Source organism: Thermobia domestica, chromosome 1, assembly GCF_964235325.1.
Source record: "Thermobia domestica chromosome 1, izTheDome1.hap1.1, whole genome shotgun sequence".
NCBI lineage: Eukaryota > Metazoa > Arthropoda > Insecta > Zygentoma > Lepismatidae > Thermobia > Thermobia domestica.
The window spans coordinates 137,111,958-137,133,220 of record NC_137454.1 but is presented as its reverse complement, the minus strand read 5'-3'; the positions used below and the strand labels follow the sequence as shown (position 1 = coordinate 137,133,220).

The 21,263-nt window shown below is 36.0% G+C and overlaps 1 protein-coding gene across 2 annotated transcripts in view; it reads right to left on the bottom strand.

The window, feature by feature from the left end:
• LOC145666604 (astakine-like) overlaps positions 1-19,770 on the bottom strand; it is a 73,957-nt gene extending 54,187 nt beyond the window's left edge. Inside the window, exon 1 of one of the 2 annotated variants that reach the window (XM_081734026.1) lies at positions 19,512-19,770. The gene's annotated coding sequence lies outside the window, so the exon portion shown is untranslated. The remainder of the gene's footprint in view (positions 1-19,511) is intronic. The other variant, XM_081734015.1, reaches the window with a different exon arrangement.
• Positions 19,771-21,263: the final 1,493 nt, after the last annotated feature.

Sequence of the window (21,263 nt, the reverse complement as noted above, 5' to 3'; positions counted from 1 at the left end):
GTAACGTCAACCTTTTATTAGCAAATATAGCAACTAATCAAATTTAATAATGTCAATAATATCCTACTTTACTTGTTGGAATATTTTTTGCCGGAATCCCCCCCCCCCCTATCAAATCGCTTTTTTAACACGTTGAGCGCCGTGGTAAATTTTGTAGTTTTTCAAATGGGCCACTAATAATTTTCTACACGAAAAAACAAATAAAATACAATGTTACTGGACCGTTAGCACAAAATCCTTCGAAGGGGCCGCGTCGGTCCCTTCCAATGGGGAAGTCTCAACAAGATCGGACTTACCGTCGGTGAAAGGGCGAAGTGGCGTATGGCCTCCTAAGGAAGTAACGAAACAGAATAGACATTCATGCGGTTCGTTGAGCGAACAACCTGTCGGTCCCATGGGGCGTACATGGGACTTAACTAACTCTATGGTCTATAGGACCCGGAGGTTCAATGCCGCATTCACAAAAGCTCTCCACTGAATTCTATCCTTAGCCAACTGGATGCAGTTTCTACTTTGTATTCCTATTCCTATGAGATCCATCGTAATATTGTCCTCACATCTGTGCCTAGGTCTTCTTAATGGTCGTTTTCCGATTGGACTTCCAGTTAAGACTTTGAAAGCATTCCTACTTTCTCCCATTCTATCTACATGACCTCCCCACCTGAGCCTTCTAGATTTAATGACAGGTTTTACAGAAAGTTTGTTGATATACATACATGTTTGATCTGTGTGATATATCTACGAATAAAATTTTATTATGAAGAAAATGGTCTGCAAAGCACTTTTTAGAATATCTCTTATTTTAGTTGATGAAGTTGATTTGAGTCTAGCGCCCCGTTCAGCAGCGAGGCTATATCAGACATGGACCTATAGCTTAACGTAGGATACGAACCACTCCCATAGAAAATTGAAGTCCGCTTTTAGGAAAAAAACAGTATTTGACCACGGTCAGTTCTTAACCGTTAGTGTTGGAACAAACACTATATTATACTCGGAATTGGGAAGCAGTGATGAAACTGGTTATGAACTTCCTGGCCTGGAAGCAGTCAGATCTGAAACCCGGTATGACCCGAATAGACCTGGAGTCGACGAAACACTGTCATACACATGGAGGATTTGTGTGACACTGATAATGTAGGTATGACCCTTCCTGCTGGTCTAGTGGATAACGCGTGCACCTTTGATGCATGTAGTCCCAGGTTTGATTCTCGTTAGGTAATCACAAAAATTACCTTAACTAGCACTTACTTTGATCAACCATTTTTTCATTAACGTTCATTCATTTTTAAATGTAATTCTAGCTAATTCTTTCTTCCCTCTCTTCTCACTAAATCTATAATTATCTTTCTCTCTCTTGATGTGTGTATCTGTGTGTGTCAGTACATTACAGTGAAAAATAACAAGGTCTATAAGAGTATAAATGCGTGAGAATTATAGAAAAGGTAAGTCATATGATTTTCTTATAAGGGATCGTCAAAATTTAATCAAGCTAGCATACAGAACATGTGTAGAAAAGAGATACCGCTGGGCCCAAGTAGTGTTTTGTTAAATCTTTTCGCTTAGTACGTGTTCAAAACCACTGCATTACTTTTAGTATAAGAAGACGAATAAACTTAAAACGATTGTAAAAATAGTGAAGACTTGGAAGATTAAGAAATGTCGTAATGGGAATCAAACACGTGAATATTCGAGCTAGAATAGTGGACATCCTTAACCCTATAAAATGCTGTAGAACCGATATTCCGGTTACTTTTGAGCCATAGGGCTGTCCAAGTAGCTAGGTTTGTTTGGGTTACCTTCAACTCGGGTGACATGGATAAAAGTCATGACCAAAATAATCCCAGTTGCAGCAGTAGCATATAATTTAAAAAAAAAAAAAGAGTGTACAATATTGATAGCAAAGAATTTTTTTCAAGATGAACAATCTAAATATGATATTGTGTATATTCAGTTTAATTTTTCCTTTAATCAGAAACATTTTTTAAGTTAGGTGCTAATGGTAAATTATTACATGAACAATTTTCAGTATTGGAAAGGTGTTGAGGAAATTTATTCAACTAAATCTGAGGAAGTTGAGAAACATGTATGCGGTGTTAAAGACTATGCATGCAAAAAGTTTGGTGCCAGTGCTTTGTAAGATATTGACAAAATAATGATTGGACAGGAGAGAAAAATTTCTTGAGAAATGGAACTGAATAATGCTTCAGCATTCACGCCTAGATTGCTGCTAGTGTGACGTATTCAACATAATACAAATCTTACAGACAATTCAAAGCTTGACTGTTGATAACATGGAAAATGTTGTTATGTAATGTTTACAACATTAAATATAACAACTCATTTTTGATGTCAATAAATACCTTACACATACAAGACAGCGCCAATACTATTAATTTATTTACATATGATATACAAATGAAAAAGATGTTGTCAATCATAAAGAAAATGGCTTATACGTTTGAAATAAATTTTTCAACAAACCCAACAACTTCCTCAGTGTTGTTGTCACGTCAGTTTAAAAAGGTATCCTAATGGAGGAGAAGAGGTTAAAAATATATGCCAAAAGTAGAGTATCTGACTTTAGGAAGACGAAATTTGGTATATAAAATTCTTATTATAAACAAGTGGGCACTTGTCCAAACGATTTTAGAAATTTTGATATTAAATGGGGAAGAGGCTCAACTTCCATAACTTTTGCTCAATATTTAAGAATGATGACGTTGAGGAAGTTTATCTTGCCATCACAGCAAAACGGATGAACAGCTTGATACGAATTTTTTTTAACAAAATGTATTTAGCATTTGGCTCCAATCGGGTTTTTATCCAGTTACTTTCATTAATAAGGGCTTGAGATTTGGCATCGGAACCCATTGAGAGAATTTGATGCGAGCGAACGAAAAAAAAACGTAACTTCTTACAGGGTTTGAACACATGAACGTCTGATTAACAGATTATTTACCCCAACCGCTCTGATATTTCTTACGCTTACCTGAATTCTAAGTGCTGTGGACCTGACCGAATACGGCTGCATCAAAAATGTGTTTCTTATTGGGTTTCAATGGTAAACTTCACTTCAACCCCATAATTTCTCCCCGTTGCACTTCCACTCGAAATTTTGTATTTAGGCATAATTGACCATTCTCTACTTTCCAAGCCTGACAGCAGGCAAAAGCTGGCCATTTCTTAGCTCGGACCGGATTATTATTATGTTACTTTCATTACAATGCATATCCTAAGTGGGGAAAAGAGGATTAAAATGTACTCCAAAAATTAGAGTATTTCACGAGACTTTCATTATATACTATTTCCAGCCTTAGGAAAAAGTAGATGTAAACAAACCCATCTGACTACCAGTGGGTCAATGACAAGTGATTGGTTGTTGGACTCACTGCACTAGTATCCTACCGCAATATAATCCCTATTAAAATAATAATTTCAAATAAAGATATCTGAATTTATCCTGCATTTTGTGATAATAAACGCAATATATATAATATTTGACAACAGATGTTGCTTTATTTCAACCTCACGCGTATTTGGACATATAGTATTTACTGCGCATGTGTATGCGTTGGCGCGCCTACCCACTTATTTAAAATTATAGCAGAATGCAGAGTTTCGTGGCGACGATATGTGACAATAATCCATTTTCGTCTCGTGTTATAAAACACAAAAGTGGACACAGGAACAGCGGTAAGCTCGTTTTTATAAGGATTTAAGAAAATACATATTTCCAATATAGTGTCAGTGCGTTAATTATTTACCAACCAACCATAGCCTTAACATTGTGGAAATTATGCGACGACAGTGATCTAGCAGACGATCTTGCTGTTCACGTCTCTGGCTGCCGAAGCACGTGAGAGCACGGAGTAATACATTTCGCTTTGTTTATGTCTACTTTGTTCTAAGCCTGGAAAGAGTTTAGGAAGATGAAACTTGCCTAATAAACCCCTCATTAAACATTTATGATCACGTGCTCCATTATTTTCGAAAATTCCAGCTCTAGCAGAGAAATGAGGGTAACTGCTACAATATTTTAATTTCCCATTAGGTATTCATAAACTGGCCAAAACGAGGAAACCCTTTAACTGGTTAAAATTAATCTTGAAGATAGTTAGTTGGATTCACTTCGAATTTTATTATTTCACTTTGATTGAAATGCTATCCTACTGAAGGAAGGAGGTTAAATATTTAGTAAGTAATATTCCCATAAACTTATTCTTCTCGTTCAAAGAACGAGAATTTCAACTAGTTCGTGTCTGCCTTTTAAGAATTTTCCCAGTCAATATTTTAAAAAAAGAATTGTATATTCTATTTGATGAATTTTGAAATACAATTAAGGATCTCTTGAGCCCATATTAGGAACCTAGAAGTACAAATTTTGGAAGATTAGGAACCGAAGTTTAGTTATGGGTCACAATGGCCCAGTGAGAGATTAACTTTTACACTCAGATTTATGACTTCGTTCTATTTTTGGATTTACGTGGAAATTGCTCCATGCATACTTTTAGATTAATTGCGACCCTTCATGGATCATAAACCAATCATCTCCCCTGAAACTTATAACCTCTAAGACTAATGGGTTGGTTGATTGGGAGTTTGGGATCTCTTTCAGCTCTACCGCTCAACTTGGAATCCCGAACCAAATGAGGTCCCACCAAGAAGCAATCTCCTGGTGGAACTGATTCCATAAAATGTTACATTTCTTTCAAATCTCACATGAGTATTCTCAAACAGAATATGAAGGTCCAGGATACATACTGTCTTTCTACTCAGTAAGAACACTAATTTATTAATCATATTCCGATTAAATAATATTCTTTCAAGATACTGAAAGATATAATAATAAGAATAGAGTATCCTAGTATTTTTCTCTTTTCGTTACGTTTTCACACACAGACCAGTAGACTATTTCATTGATTAAAATTTTGTTTAAAAAAGTATCTTCACTTCACACTTAAGACAGAAATAAGACAAGTATATCAAAGAATGCGTGAGGTAACACTGCTTTGTTCTCTCTCCCTATACGTTCAGGGGTGATTCACTGAACAAGTTGTTTGCTACTACACTTCTAAAAAAAATCCACGCTTGTCATTTTTTTTTTCAAAAAAAGAAAAATAGATAATTGTATTTGTATATGTGAACAACAACTTGTTTCTTAAGGGAAATAAAACTAACAGCACCGACATTAATGAAACGTGATTCAATAAATTAATTAATTCAAAATTTTACTCTGATCTTTAATACATGCCCTCCTCACATTCATATAGTAAGTGAGATATTTCGTCTGTGATTTAATTGTTGCCAGCAAAATTCCTAAAACTAGAGGCTCTTTTGAAGTGATCAGAATTTCAACTTGCCAAAACAGGACGCATATGAATCGGAAGGGAGATCTGTCAACCTCTGATTTCCAGATTGAATTTAGCGCCAGCAAAGTTTTTTAATTAAGAAATACACAAGTAATGCATTAAAAAACTTCAGACATTCAAGAGCGTTTAAAAGTTCCAGGCGTGGTCTTAAATGAAACGAAATGATTTTTTTTTTAAATTTAATGTTCCATGGTTATGCCCTTTAGCCTAAATCAAACGGATGATTAATGAAAATGAATGGTTGTAAAATTAACTTTTTGTATTGTACTCCGTTAATCGAACCCAGGGCCACGCGTACCAAACTCATAAGTGCTAGCCATTAGACTAGCAGGAAGGGTTGCATGGCGTAAACATTTCCAATGAGTATTATTACGAAAAATGGATGTGTATATATAATTACTTTAACGAAAAAATGTAGAATAGCTCGGTTCATTTACATTTTAAACAACATTTACAGGGCACCGTGTTCGTTTTTGCTTAAAACGGGAAATTTAGGGATCTCGTTTGAGAATAAAAATACAGGACAACAGCTAAAACGGGACACTTGGCCATTTTCGGCTCTTTATATTTGACTGGCAATCAAAAACGTGATATTATTTATTTTGTTGCTAAGAAGTTGTCTCACATTGCTAGAGATTTTGGTTGTGATCCTAGAATTGTGAAAGAATGGACTAGAAGACCGCAGGCGACATCAATGTCACAAGATCAAGTTCTAGTTCAAGAAGTCGGAACTATTCTTCGCGTCATAGATTTGTCTTCAAAGATAAAACCATGAGACATCCACGTTCAGTCGGACTCACGTCCAGTTCAGATATACTATGAAATCTAGTTATTTTTACGAAAGTTATCAAAAAACATATTTTGTAAGCTACATGGAGGAAGTTAAATTCATTCCTCCATTCTCGATCGATTCTATCTCGAAAGTTGTGGAATGACTGGAAAGCGTCAGATACATGTATCCAATAGGCCTGTTCTACAAAAAGAGAATATTTATTTACAAATGTTATCGTGGAATATTTTTATCGGCAAAGTAAATTTATTTCTCATTTTTGACTGACTTAAACTCAATCTAGGGGAAATCATTGAAAACTTCAAAGGAAATATGCTCTATGTTGCTATTTGGTTCATGTTAGCTTTGCTTTACTTTAATAACTTCATAAAAGAAATAAAAAATCTCTGAACAAAGCAAGTTTTAAACAAAAATGATAATTGTGTAATAGTTTCACCAACTAACTAAATATCTCGGCTTCATCATACAGTACATGATACTGTGTCTGAAGAAACTAAGATGCTTAGTTTGTTGGTGAAACTGTTAAACGATTATTATTTTTTGATTAAAACTTGCTTTGTTCAGAAATTTTTATTTCTATGTTTCTACAAAATAAAATTATATATATATTTTATTGGGGATTCATTGGGGATACAGAACTTAAGGCTATGCAGTGAGGTGATTCGGAAGCCCATAAGAAAGTATACACCATACTGCATCAAAACCAAATCATTATTGTAAAGTTATCAATGAAAATTATTTTCTTAGTATCATATTATTTCAATAATGAAACTTCGAAATTTAAGGAACTTACATTTTTTACCAACTTGCCCTTGAACGGTTTCAACTGTAATCATTAGGGAAGATTGAGATACTCTTAAGAAAGTATGCACTACGTTTTATCGAATTTAAATCATGTTTACGTAGTTCCCACCAGAAAATGATTTTCTGTGAAAACTGCAGCATGATGAGGATTTTATTCCTTTTTACTCCCTTATTTTTGATTAATTCTTGTAACATCAAACAATAAGATTGGAGGAAGGCATATACCAAGTTTCATTAAATTCGAATAAGTTACGCGAGAATTATGGTAAAGCAGACGAACGAACAGAGACGCAATTGCTGTTTGAGTCAATTGGTAGACACTTGCTAGTTTCGTTTCAATTGCATGTATAATTAGTTCTGGATTTAAGCTTATTTCTATATTTTACTAATGAAAAAATCTAGAACACCATTACTTTTGATCCAGAATCATACTTGTAGCCTTATATTAATACCTTAGAATAAAATAAGAAAATATCTAACAAAATAAAACCATATCTAAAACTCTAATACTACATTAATACGTTCTACAAAATAAGATAATTAAAGTAACGCAGTTGGAAAAACTTTACCTTCACAAAAAAACCGACATTCAAATTTTATGGAATTTTGGGTTTTCTATGACGCAATCCATTCTGAGATGCCTCTTTGGACATAAAATACTATTTTGCTGAAAGTTTCACATATTTGGATTCGTGGGCCACCGGTGGCACACAATAATTTTGTCATTTTTTTCTTATTTGAAGGTTAGGCAGTTAGATGAATACCTGGATGATGGCAATACTTGTCAAAGAGTTGGGAGAGTAGTCTCGCGGATATTTTTCAAACTGCAGATGCTCACAAAGAGCAGCTTTATTACAGAAAATCAGTATTGGTTCGTTTGTGTTTGGAGATTGTTTGTAGAAGCATTGTTGCAGAAGTGTTTGTAGCAGCATTGTTGCAGAAGTGTTTGTAGCAGCATTGTTGCAGAAGCTGAAACTAGTGTAACAACTGGTGCTGTTATGCTACTTTATCACAATTAAGTAAATACTTGTAAAAAGTGGTAGTAAATACTTGAAACGTAAAATCCTGTTACGAAGCCATGAAGCATAAAAAGAAAACCCAGCAACTCAAAAATTGGCAAAACGTGTTTCCAAATACTGAAATAGCTGTGAAGGTAACCCCACTATGTGTCTTGAGTGCTTCAATGCGAAACATTAAGAAGATTCAAGAAACAAAAACCAAATAATTAACCCGTCAATCTGTTCGTTATTTTCATTTCAGTGTATCTATGATTCTTTAAAAGTGTATTTTCTAGTGAATAATACTATTTTTATTGATCTTGAAAAAGTATTTGTCTACAATTTTCTCTCAATAAGTTTTATTTACGATTATCTGCACATTTCCATATGTATTTTATATTATAAAAGATGTCATACTAACCACACTTCATGTACAATACATATCAGGTTTATTTCCCTTAAAAGATTTACAGGTATGCTCTATAGATTACCTACGATGTATATAATAACAGAAAACCCGTAAGACTGTTCTACTTTTCTAACCAAATACACAAAAGCAACTTATAGCCATGAATATCAGAATAAAGATCGTGTACCATCGGTAGCGCATGTCGAGAATTAAGAAAGAATGGCATGCCACAGATGGCTTACGTGGAGATTTTCGAAAAGCATAGTTTCTTCATTACTTTTAGATGTCGGACTGAACGTGTTAAATAGCTATTCCTTCGATGAAAAAAAAAGTGTACTTAATGAAGATTCGAACACGGGTCAGTTGATAGGTAAGTAAGAACCTTACCCACTACGCCATGTACTCACGTGCTACTTTCCTGCTATAAACTTTAAACATACAAGTGATTTTTTATGTTTCTGTTGTGTGGAACGTACTATATAACATTTTTTTCTGCTTTCCTTGCTTATTACACTATTTGTATTATGTATTGTGTAAACTGCACTTGAAAAAAGTAATGTGTTTTGTTATTTCACCAGGATCCACAGTTTTATAAAGGTCAATTACATTATTAAGCGAACTGATTTTCTCATATCTTCCATTGGTTGAAGGGGCAAAATATACTATCCCGCGAAAAACATGCATTTTCTTTCGTGGCAGATAATACATAAATAAAAAGTTTGTTTAAAAACAAAGAATTTAATTCTTTTTATATTTAATTTGGGAGAAACGAAGTTCCTCTTTGAAATTCTACAACCATAAAATATATATATATACATATATATATATATAATAAATTTAAATTATAGGGAAAGTTTGCATCCAACAGGGTTGGTAGGAAACAGAGACAGTCATTATTTGTGCATAGCCCGTTTTAAATTTGTATTGGGAATATGGAAAAACTAAAAACAAGAAAGGCTAAGAGCCTCAAGCTTTCCTGGCTATTAGCCTGAGACTATAATTGGGGTAAGTAATTGTATGCTATGAGAATTACATTATTGTATTTGAAAGAGTTGTAGAATCCCTAACACAGAATTCATAATTTCACTACAATTACTGGAGTCGTATCTCAAACCACAGACCGCGAAGAGATCAAGAAAAGAGAAGGAAATAGAATGTACCGGTATGTAGCACTTTTATGACTTTTGTAAAATCGTTTCTTTAAAAAAATTAGACATTCTCACACAGTTTAAATGTAAAGTCTGATTGATAGTCCTAACAAATTATTTGCCTTAATTTGATGTGCTTACTCTTTCTGTGATCTTACCCTAACATATTCCGAAATTTCTGTTTCTATTTCTTTTAATCTCAAGATTTTACACTTAGTTTCAAAGGAAAGTTGGTACTATTACTCATACGTAAACATATGACGCGTTCAGAGCACATGGGAATCAAATCTACTTTTTTGGTGATTTTGGATATATTTCATCTATAAGATCTCTTATCTTAAGCTATTTTCAGAACTTGAAGGATTCATGTCTAGATGTTGTAAATAACTCCTTTAATATGTAAAACAATGTTAACTTTTCTATGTACACTAGAGTATCATTCAAACTTTCTTTTTACTCTTACTACTTTGGTGAAAAGAAAAAAGAGGCTTGATTCCCTTGTGCCTTGATCTCTGGATAATTCCTTAGCTATATGGAAAAATAATGTTGGCGAGTTGAAACCTTAGGTGTTTGCTTTACAAAATTACATTTCGAAATGTGTCAGCGACATGCTCTTTAAGTAATTAAAATGAGTGGAAAGAGAATAAAACATATCGAATCTCAATCCAAACTTTTGTACTCATACCTGGCATTTGCCCCTCTTTTTCCTATGTATACACTTATGATTGCAGTAATTGAATGGTAATTGTTCCAATATTTTAAATTTAACTTAACAACGCCCACGAATCTTGAATGAAGATAATTTTGGTACTTTTTTCTCTTTCTTGCTAATGTTCGAGACAAGACCGAAACTGAACTTAGTTTCACCTCAGTCTCGTCTCGAATTACAAGTGTCTATCTCGGTCTCATTCTCGGCTCCCATGTATTTCCCACTATCGCCTTATCTACAGTGTGAACGTGGCATAGGTTGTAGCAAACAGTTGGTAATCGTTGACTAAAATGAATAATAGTTGCAACATGTGTCATAAAGGCTACTCTTGTGTAGGAAAAAACACATATTGCAGGCAGTTTGAAGATTTCAAAATAATTTATGATAGATTAACCTATAGATTTGCTCCAAAACTATTTTCTGAAATGGCATTATAGTTGTCACAATTGCTATATCAGGTTCCACCTTCGCTTTGTCTTCCAATGTATCACGGGACACCGCCCATTTGAAAACATGTCTAGCGATTTAGTCATCCTACGTCATATCGGCTTGTCAAATTTGGTATGGCATTAGAAAAGAAAAGCAAATCATCCTCTCTCGTTTCTAGAAACATGTTTCTCAAGAGAAATGAAGTCATAATAACCGAATCATGTAAGTACATCGGCGTAATATTATGATCTACAAAAATATGTTTAATGTCCACTCATGTCCACTCATGTCATGACTTCTTGTAAGAATATATATGATTTTGCAGGATACTTTTAGTACTGATACTATGTGTATAATCGAGAAATGAAATAAATTTAATAGGAAAAGAATTATAAAAAAACGAAAATTAGAATGAGTAAAACAAAATGTTAAATGGACAAGAAAGTTTTATTTTCGTTTTATTGTTCTTATTTACTGCTCTTTTAACATGAAATTTGCTACATACATGTCTTTGTTGATTATACACATACTAACATTATAAGAAATACTGGGCGAATTCGTTATCAAATTATATTCGTACAACATATTTATAGACATGTGACAATAATTTTGGACACGAGTGTACGTACAATGGTGGATTGACAGGAGGAAGCGAAAGAACGACTACTCCCCCCAGAGGGTAGTCTAAGGCTAAACTCAGTTGATTTTGCGATAGGCTATATAAACTTACTTTTATTCTCATGCACAGGATTCGAAAATTCCTAGGTGTTAAGTCGCCATGACGACTGAAAATACGAGTCTGGCGTCTATATAATTTAATTCAAAACATATAGGTCCCGGTGGGAGCTAATGTGGTTCGGATTCCACGTTAATCATTAGGACCACGTCTCATATAGCCTCGCTGCTGAACGGGACGTTAAACCCAAAATCAACTCAACTTAAAACATATAGGATTATATATCAAATTGGTTTTGTATTGTTTGGCGCCTGGTTTACGGAACTTGAGCCTAAGTCAGAAGATTTTTTTTTTCAGGCATGTGCGATACATATGGGAGAGTTTGATGACAAACCTGCTACTCGATTAGATATACTTTATATCTCAAAGACATTGCTTTTGAGTTTTTCATATATAAAAATCTAATACGACCAGCCTTGCCACATTCTGACAATTTGCAATAGGGTAGGCGAATGTACTTAACATCGATTAGTTCATCTTTCTTTCTTCTTATTTCTCCTCATTCGATGATGTCCCAGTTGATCTTCCGTAGCTCCCTTCCTACTGATGACAGACATTTCGCATTATACGTAGCAATGGTAAGTTTTAAATAGCAACCTAGTCTGTGACTGTGAGTATTCTTTTCTTAGCACCCTGTTCTTGCATGTAATTCTGAACGTTGCATTCCCTAGTCACAATTCGATTTCTGGAAAATAACATTGAAGAATGTATTTTGTTAAGAATTGTCATTCGTTCGCGCAGATAATAATTGACAGTATTTATTTATTTATTTATTACATGCTATATTTGTAGCGTCAGATCATATCTGTGGTAGTTGTTTGTTTTCTGCCTAACAGTAACAAAGATAATCCTTTGCGCATATGTTTGCATAAAATATTTTAAACTACGGTTGGAAAAGTTACCTAGCGACGAGATGGTATATTGCACTTACGCATCAAGACAGTAAAATATGGGAAGCCAACAATATCTTCCCCTTACTGTAGATGAAAATCCAGGACATGTATACACTAAAAGGTATGCGTGCGCTGCTAACTACTGAGGATCTGAAAATCTAGCATGTTTTACTTGCATAATAGCCACGTACCGGTATCTTTTACTCATATAGCACATTAAAAGAATGACGCACATGAATTAAAAGAATAATTATTTATTACGAGTTCTTCCGGAAACTAGCAGTTTCTTCCACGTTTTCTCTTCTTGTTTTTCCTTTCAAGGTCATGATATAGAGATAACGGGAATTCCCAAAGACAATGGATGACATAATACAATAATAGTGATGTCGACGAACGGGAATTTTAAATAATAACAAAAAGAAAATATTGAATGAAACACAGTAAAATGAGAGAAAGTTGAAATATCTAAACAAATTAAACATACAAGAAAATAAAGAAATATCGCCACAAGTAGATATCTGTATACGGTGATTCCAAAAAGTTCTTACAACTTTCTTCACGAATATTTAATTTTCACTCCAGATTTTCTATGATGAGATTTACTGACAACCGTGCAACCAATATGTCTGAAAATTAATGACAGACTACCACCGCAGTATTGTCAACGCCATGACATAAATAGTCTTTCTTAATTTTTCGTGACAGCAGAAATAATTTGAAAGTTCGAATGTACCCCCTGTTCTAATGTAACCCCCTTCCCCCTACTAACTTTGACTTTATTAGATACTCTATTGCAAACCAGTACTTATAGGTACACTCTGCAAGTTTGAGTATTGGATTTACATATTTTGAGAGTCTTAGTTGTACACTATGAAACGATAATCACTTGTTTTCAATTAGTATACATAATGTTTTGTTGTCAGCGATGTCTAAGAATTATCTTCGGATGACAAAAATTGACACAAGATGTAAAACAATGGATTGTGAATAACGCTATATTCAAACCATGGAAATGTTATTATACTATTTACTCTTGCTTGAAATTCTTTTCATTTTGCCTAAATTATATCTTCTTGGGCTTCCATTCAGTGCCAGTTGATGAGGAATCATAGTTACGAACTTTGCAATATAACTGTTCATCAGTGCGGGGAGGGGGGGGCTGAAATCGAAATACCAATCCTTTAGTTCATCTCTAAATTTAATCATAACATCTGAATCTTCCCTTAGCTTAGCTTGTTTTACAGGGATCTTAGGGAAATTAAGAATAGAAAGAAAAGGAAAACAAACTGATTTGAATTAGGAATTATATTTCCGAGCATTTGGGATCTATGGCAATATTAGCCCATCATATATGAGGAATGACGTCCCTTGGCGACCACACTACCCGATAAAGTGGGGAAGAAAGAAAAGAATGGGGAAAGAAAGAAGCGGTCTGAAACCTTTATGTTGAGTACAATCCCGACATTTGCGTGGTGTAAATGAGGAAGATGCAGCACCGAGTATCCCCACCAGGAATGGAATCTGGGACCGCTTGCACCAAAGGCGAGGGCATTAGCGACTACGTTACACGGGGCCACAGAAAACAAACTGATATGTTACGTTTCTGTGCACCGACACCAGACATTTTATTTGTCATGTTTCGTTCAATGTTGTCCACAAACTCATGTTCATAACAACTACATATGAAACACACAAATCAAAAGACGGTTGGCACGGTTGATGCAACACATTTTGTTATTCAGTTTGTTTTTCATCGCATTTCTATGATTTAGTATAGTAAATTCCGATGAGATACCACTTTTTTTTTTTAAGGAAAAGGTACGGGCCACCTCACTAAACTTTCTCGCTCCAACACCACAAACTAAATAATATTACGGTGCATTTATCAATGAAATATTTTCTTGTGAAATACGAACAAAAATATATGACATTTTCGGAAAACTTCACCCGAAGAAAACTCATTCTAAGAGTAAATTATCCTTTGTGGATATTTTCATTGAAAGTAATTTAAGCAACAATACAGAGTTATTACTTATATATATATAAAATATATGCATATATGAAATATAAACAAAATCGCTAAAGCATTTTTTAAAAGAAAATTGCATTGTTTTTCACCCTTCCGTAAACTATCCTTAAATTTGAGGGTAGGAAGAAAATTCGAAATCTCCACTCCCTGGAGAGTCCTTTAAAAAAACTTAAGTTTAAAATCTGGTGCGGATACCTTGAATGATAAGGATAAGGCCTCAAAGCGAGTGAACGTAGGATACATTTACACTAGGACGAACAGGTGAACGAACAGATATGAAAACTCACTTTGTCGGCTTGTAGGAGCCACGAAACGTGTAAATTCGTTGAAATCTCGGATTCAATTTTGTTCATGATCACAATACTTTCTTCTCTCTTAGCGTCGCTCGAAAAAAAAAAAAATGCTGCTAAGCTCTGATTAAGAAGTGTCCTCAAAATAGTTCACTCTTTTTATAGTAAAACTTTCACATAGTCGTGAAAACTCGTTTTGTAATTGAATTTTATTTTACGTATAACTTAGGAACCGAAAATCTACACACAATAATATTGAAATGAAATGAAATCAGGGGCATCATTTAGGGGGGGGCAGCAAGGGGCAATTGCCCTCCGGAGTTTGAGATTTATATAGATTTTACCCCAATAGAATAGTAGTAAGTCAGTGATAAACGCGAAATTTTATTTATATCAGGGAGTCTTGCCCTCCAAGCAAAATCTGAAATGACGCTCCTGAATGAAATCTTTAAGTGTTACGTCCCACAATTATGTCGGCTAGGCTAAAGGAGACGGTGATGCAGAGACGGATTTAGAAGGTCAAAACTTAGGTGGGGGGATGACAGCCAGAATCCAGACTATGGTTCGTAGGCTATATCATGAGATTACTATAAATACAAATATACAATACAAAAATACTAAAATATACAAATAATAGCTTTATTTTTGTCACTAAAAGACTGGGGGCCCAGCCCGACCGGCTAGATCCGCTGCTGCGGTGATGGTGAGTAATGAATGAACTATTGGAATGAAAAAAGTGGAAAGAAACGGGAGAAAAACGATAAAACCCACGCACACGGTGTTTGTCCACCACTAAGTTCACTTGGTGCGAACTGAGATCGAACCAAGAACCCCATGCACCAGAGGTGAACGCTCTACTACTGAGCGACCACGGCCCTACAATAATATTGAGTAACACGTTAAGATAAACCACGATACAAACTTTGATCCAGCTCGGATGAATTTCGTTGAATTCGCTTGATATACAATAATATCCTTGTTATTAACTTTTCAGGGAAAAGAAAAGGACTAAAATCATTATAAGTGCACATTGAAGATGCTAATCCTTACGAGTTGAAAGCGGTCGATGTTAAAGGGATCAGGGGTGGACTGGCCATAATCAAGTACCGGCCCGATGGCCGCTGCGCCCTCCTCACATCAGTGCCTTTGCGCCCTCCTCGGGAGGGGCTAAGACCCGTCTTAGCCTCGGGAAGGCGCACAGTTTCCTCTCTGAACAGTTTCCTACATAATTATTTTATAAATTCGCTAGCCTTTGGCCAGCTAGGGCTCCCACCCCCACAGCTCCGTGCCCAGATCCCGTCTTTACTCGGCCTACGGCCTTGCCCTTTCTGTTTTAGGCTTTAGTGGTACCATTAATGATCCCAGCGACTTCGAAATATATTGATTTGACTCTAATCTCGGTCATTTTGGATCATTTTTAGATGTCTCTCCCTCCCACTCCCGCGGTTAGAGACGCTAGTGGCGTTACATAAAAACAAGACTCCGTTCAAGACTTACAGATGAACATCTGGAATCATTGTTCTTGATGAACTCAGAAAGAGACATTCTGACCAAAATAGACAACAATCTTATTATTGACAAAATGTGTGAAAAAAGCAAGGAGATGCGAAGGCTCCTTCAAGCATACAGCAGTGACTTTACTTTCATTTTCCAGTTTTGTTTTTGAATTTCTTTTTTCGCTAGGTAGGTATATAATTCTAAATTTACTTTTGTTAATTTGTAGTAAATATTTCAAGAATACTTTTTATCAACGGTTTTAAAAATAGATGAAAAATAAATTAATGTTATGATGAACATAGCTTTAAAAGGACAGAAGTATGAAAAATAGCATAAGCCCCAAACTTAACTCAAATCTTCAGTTATAATTACGCTGTTAACAAATGTAGCCGAAGAATTTGAACAACTGGTGTGATTTTTGTAGTCTCAGTTAAAGTGTGCAGATTTATATAGGCCTAATCTGCGAGGCGTGTTTTTTAAGTAAGGCCGTTTGAACATAAGTACACAACGAAAGGTTATTTCAAAAAAGTAAATGTATTTTCAGAAAGTACATACTTTACTCTATTTTTCGACATAGTTGCCAAGTTTGTTCAAACACTTATCATATCTCTCAACCAATTTCAAACACCCTCTTCATAAAAACTTGCCGCCTGCTCCGATAACCAAGAGTTCACTGCCGTTTTCACATCGTCGTCATCATTGTAACGGTTGCCACTGAGGTGTTGTTTGAGGTGGAGGAACAGATGGTAATCGCTCGGCGCAAGATCAGGACTGTAGGGTGGGTGGTCTAAAACTTCCCTGCCAAGACAGTCCAACAAATCGCGGGTCTGACCTGCAGTGTGAGGTCTTGCATTGCCATGAAGAAGAACAATGCCCTTTGTCAGCATGCCGAGTCTCGTTTGTTTTGAATCGCTCTGCGTAGCTTTCAGTGTTTGGCAGTATGCTTCTGCATTGATAGTGGTTCCTCGTTGAATGAAGTCGACCAACAAAACACCATGCCTATCCCAAAACACCGACGCCATGATTTTGCGCTGGGACAGAGTCTGTTTGGCCTTCACCTTTACAGGCGAGTGTGTGTGTCTCCATTCCATGCTCTGTTGCTTCGATTCGGGCGTGATATGCGAAACCCATGTTTCGTCTCCAGTTACGATCTGACTCAAGAATCTGTCACCTTCTTCGTGATAACTAGTCAAGAACTTCATGGCACACTCAAATCTTTGGTTTTTGTGGTCCTCTTTAGAGTTTCGGGATCCAACGGGAGCACAGTTTCCTAAACTGTAGGTGTTCAGAAACAATTTTGTAAAGCACTGATCTTGACACGTCAGGAAATTCGTTTGAGAGACCTGTTGTTGTGAAGCGCCTGTTCTCATGAACCCTCGCTTCAACTGAAGCCACCAAATCGTCTGTAATCGAAGAAGGGCGACCGGAGCGGTCCTCATCATGGACTTTGTCACGGCCATTTTTGAATTCTCGTACCCACTTACGCACTTTGCTTGCACTCGTAACAGTATCACCGTACACTTCGCAAATCTGTCGATGAATTTCTGCAGCAGACAGGTTACTTGCTGACAAAAACCGTATCACTGAGCGAACCTCACACGCGGCGGGCGACTTGATAGTCTTAAACATTGGGAAAGCACAGAACACAACCGTACAGGTCAGCTACAGAGTTGAAACTGAGCACAGTTTTTCCCGAGGCATGCTAGTTGAGGTATGCGCGCGAACTACTAGGGTCTACAACAAAACGGACCTTACTTAAAAAACGCGCCTCGTATTTAGTACTCAAAGTCTCTTTGTTTGTTTATGAAAATATTGAATTTGTATAATTCTATCGTGATTAACTGTAATAGCTACTTAATCTTTTGTTGTTTTTTTGTCTACTAATTTTCCTGGGGAAGCCCCCCAGCACTTTCTTTTATTAGGAGGGGGTATTCCATACAAGCGAAAGCCTCAGATGGACGGTGCCCTCCCAGAGTATGTGACCGCGCCCTTTTTACATAGCCAGTCCACCCCTGAAAGGGATCATTTCTCTTAACTTACAACCATCCTTCGCTTATTTTGCTAAGACTGGTACGAAATTTGACACACCATCCGGAATACTATTATAGTAACATTCAAACCTCTTCTCAGTTCTTTTGCTCGAGATTACATTATACACAGTGACAACGCCCGCTTTAATTTCTTGGGAGGCAAGCGAAGGGACAGAGGGAGAACTTATTTTTCTATACTGGGCCGCGGTGGCAGAGCATTCACCTCTTATGCATGGGGTCCCTGGTTCGATCCCAGCTCGCGCCAAGTAGACTTTGTGGTGGATAAACACAGTGTGGATGGATTTTCTCGGGGTTCTCCAGCTTCCTCCCACGTTTAAATTTCTCCATTTCATTAATTTCTCATCATTACAGTCTCCTGTAGCCTACACGCCATAACCATGGGGGGTAAAAATAAAATATTTCATTTCATTTCATTTTCTGTATACCGTACTGAAAATAATAAAGTACTTGACTTACATTACATTGATTACAATACAACACGTCGCCCCGTTGCCCCCTCTAGTTTGTCACTGGTTGTACATCTAACAATTTGAACTTGTTCCTATTATACAGGGCGTTTCAAAACAACACCGACAACGTTTGGGGGGTGATTTCTGACACCAAGATAAAACAAAAAGTATAGACCAACTTGGGTGCAAAAATACTTCCTTTCGGAGTTATAGGCTGCGGAAAACATGAAAAAAATGAACTTTACAGATCTTTGAAACACCCTGTATGTAAAGCTCAAGTAAGCGCACTGTACGAGGAAGTGCAGCGACTGGGACATCTGCATAAGTCTTTTTTCAAGAAACGCAGAAGGCCGATACACAAATGCAGTCGCAGCCCACAAACATCTTGAACCACGCAGCACATTCATGTAAAACCAAATATATTTATATACATTGCGTAACTCGATTAACTACAATAAATATACTGTATTGTGTAAGCAAATCTACTATCTAAAATATCTTGTCATGTATTTCGAACAGTTGACTTCTTTCGAAAATTCATCGGTGGGCAATTTTTCTCCCCTTGCCCTCCCTGCTGGTGGCAATCTCCAGCTACAATCAGTATACAAACGGATGGATAAACTTCAAGGTTGAAACAAATCGCCATAGTTGATTGGATTAGAGTTTAGCATCCTTTCAGTGGCGAGGCTATATGAGACATGGACCTACAGTTTTAAGGTGGAATCCGAACCACGTGAATTCCCATCGTGAATCGAACTCGTGAATCAACATAATGTAAATGACGACAATTACAGATAAGCAGAAAGAACAGTATTGATTCATGTTATACCATAATATTACATGTTGCCCCAAGTTGTCATTTAGGCTATTAGTGACAATTAAGGAACTCTAAGCATAAATTTCAACTTACCTGAAAATTTTAGACTTGCGCCCTCGTAGAACAACTTACAAGTGTGTATAAACAAGTGAACTTTAAAGAATATAACAAGTCTTGTGTACGTACCGGTAACTAGTTGAATGAAACGGAAGAGCTTCTCAGTGAAGAAAAATTAATACCTTCTTACTTGAAGGACACCGAAAATGCATATCCATCTGAGTCACGAATAAACTGAAAGAAACTTTAACAGAACCTACAACCTTATAGTTTGTGAATTTGTGACGTTTTGTTCTTACGTAATCGTCCATCACGATGCTTGCTTGCACGCATAGGGGCATTCCGCCTTTTTTTTTTCTTTCTTCTTAACAAGAAGGTCATGGGAGCTTCCTATTTGCATTTGTGGTAATGTCTCTAACTGAAAGTAAAGCAATGAATGCTACTTTAGCCTATGACGTAAGCTGTAAGTTCAATAAAATAGATTATCATTGAAACGTGTTACAGAATTTCAAAGAAGACTTGCAGGGGTGTCCAGACATCCGTTAACTGATGATACAGAATTAAATGGAATTTAACATCCTCATTTTCTGTCTAGACTACATGAGACAGAATCTACTGCTTAAAGTGGGATCCGGAATCATTTCTTGTGTTTTATCTGAGGCCTAATATTACCACTAGGGATCAAACCCAGAACCACACGTCAGAAAACATTTTATTACGAAGAAATATTGGTCCTAATCCTTTGAAACATTGATATAGTCTAACATACGAAAAGGACCGGATTTACTACTAGGCTCGGGCCTAGAGGCGCAACGTTCTTAACGCCGCACATTGGACAAAAAACTAGTAAGACGAAAAATTTCTGAAAAGTTGAATAATAAGAAACATATAGAGTAATCAAGACGAAAAAGATTCTGAAAGAGGAATAAAAATAATAACAATAATAAACATGATTAAAGTAAAAAAAAAATAAACGTCCTCTAAGTAAGTATAGCATTAAGGTTAATTTCTTTGGCGGAAAGTAGGAGGGTAGAGACATTTTGGGGGGAGAAGCTATATTTTTATATTTTGAATCAAAAACATCTGTTCTCGAAATTCCTAAGTTAATATAGGCCTATATAAAATAGAATTAAATTTCGTTTGATTGAAGTCCTTCTACTGAGTTTTTTAAAGTAATAATTCCACCCAAAATATTATTTTGGGCAGAACTTTGAGTATACTTATCAGTTCGACTTAACTTCGAGCTTAAGTTCCATCCCCAGATAAACAGGTTCGTCTCTGTTTTCTATTATAATTTCTGTAACACACTAGCTGCAATGTTAGCATGCATCTAAAACCATAAGATTGTTTAATTAATCACTTTTTCAGCATCAGTTCTAAATAAATATGGTCAAAACCACATGACTACTCCGTCTCCCCTAGCAGCATACTAGTAAAGCCCTAGGTAAGTTAATGATCGACATGATTGGGAATTGCAGAAATGAAGTTGAAAAAATAAGTTGTTCCAACGTATTTTTTTTAAAGAGTATGTTGGCCAACCAATAATTTGTGATAACTATCACAATTGTACCTCTTACGTAATGATTACTTTGGCAATTGAGTTGGTTGGTAGATGCTTAACAAAGCGATCAATTGCAACGAAGGGAAAATATTTTCAGACAGCTAACCTGCCAATTTCAGCTGGTGCATCTCCTGTCTATGCTGCTAGGGTAATTGATGATCGAACCTAGATCTCCCTCATAAAAGTGCGATAACTCTAACCACCCATCTACCACGCGGGAAATCAAA